Here is a 1,251-nt window from a genome sequence, read left to right on the forward strand (position 1 = left end):
ACTTCTCAAGTTTTTTTATATATTCTGGATATCAGCCCGCTGTCAGATATAGGGTTGGTGAAGATCCTTTCCCAGTCTGTAGGCTGTCGTTTTGTTCTGATGACAGTGTCTTTTCCTTTATAGAAGCTTTTCAGTTTCATGAGGTCCCTTTTGTTGATTATTGCTCTTAGAGCCTGTGCTATTGGTGTTCTGTTCAGGAAGTTGTCTCCTGTGCCAATGAGTTCACTTCCCCACATTTTCTTCTAACCAATTTAGTCTATCTGGTTTTATGTTGAGATTTGATCCACTTGGACTTTAGTTTTGTGCAGGGTGTTAAATATGGATCTATTTTCATTTTTCTGCATGTAGACATGCAGCACCATTTTTGAAGATGCTGTCTTTTTTCCATTGAATGGTTTTGGATTCTTTGTCAAAAATCAAGTATTCATAGGTGTGTGGGTTTATTTCAAGTACTATGTTGAAGAGATATGGAGAGAGTGGGCAGCCTTGCCTTATCTTTGATTTCAGTGGAATTGATTTAAGTTGCTCTCCATTGAGTTTGATGTTGGCTATAGGTTTGCTGTATACTGCCTTTCCTATGTTTAGGTATGTGCCTTGTATCTCTGATCTCTCTAAGAGTTTAACCATGAATGGGTATTGGATTTTGTCAAATGCTTTTTCTGCATCTAAGGAGATTATCACGTGGTTTTTCTCCTTCAGTTTGTTTATATAGTGCATTACATTGATGGATTTCCATATTTTGAACCACCCTTGCATGCCTGGGATGAAGCCTACTTGGTCATGGTGGATGACATCTTTTCTGTGTTCTTGGATTCCATTTGCAAGTATTTTATTGAGTGTTTTTTTATTGAGTATTTATTGTATCAATGTTCATAAGAGAGATAGTTCTGAAGTTCTCTTTCATTGTTGGGTCTTTGTATGGTTTAGGTATCAAGGTGACTATGGCTTCATGGAATTAGCTTGGTAATGTTCCTTCTGTTTCTATTTTGTGAAATAATTTGAAGAGAATTAGAGTTAGCACTTCTTTGAAGGTCTGGTAGAATTCTGCACTAAAACCATCTGACCCAGGGCTTTTTTGGGAAGGGAGATTGTTGATGACTACATTAATTTTCTTGGATGATATAGGACTATTCAACCTTCCTTCCTGATATTGACTTAATTTTAGTAGATGGAATCTATCAAGAAAATTGTCCATTTCCGTTAGGTTTTCAAATTTTGTGGCATATAGGCTTTTGTAGTACAACCTAATGA

The sequence above is a fragment of the Psammomys obesus genome, unplaced genomic scaffold (assembly GCF_907164565.1).
Source record: "Psammomys obesus unplaced genomic scaffold, mPsaObe1.curated_primary_1811, whole genome shotgun sequence".
Taxonomy (NCBI): Eukaryota; Metazoa; Chordata; class Mammalia; order Rodentia; family Muridae; genus Psammomys; species Psammomys obesus.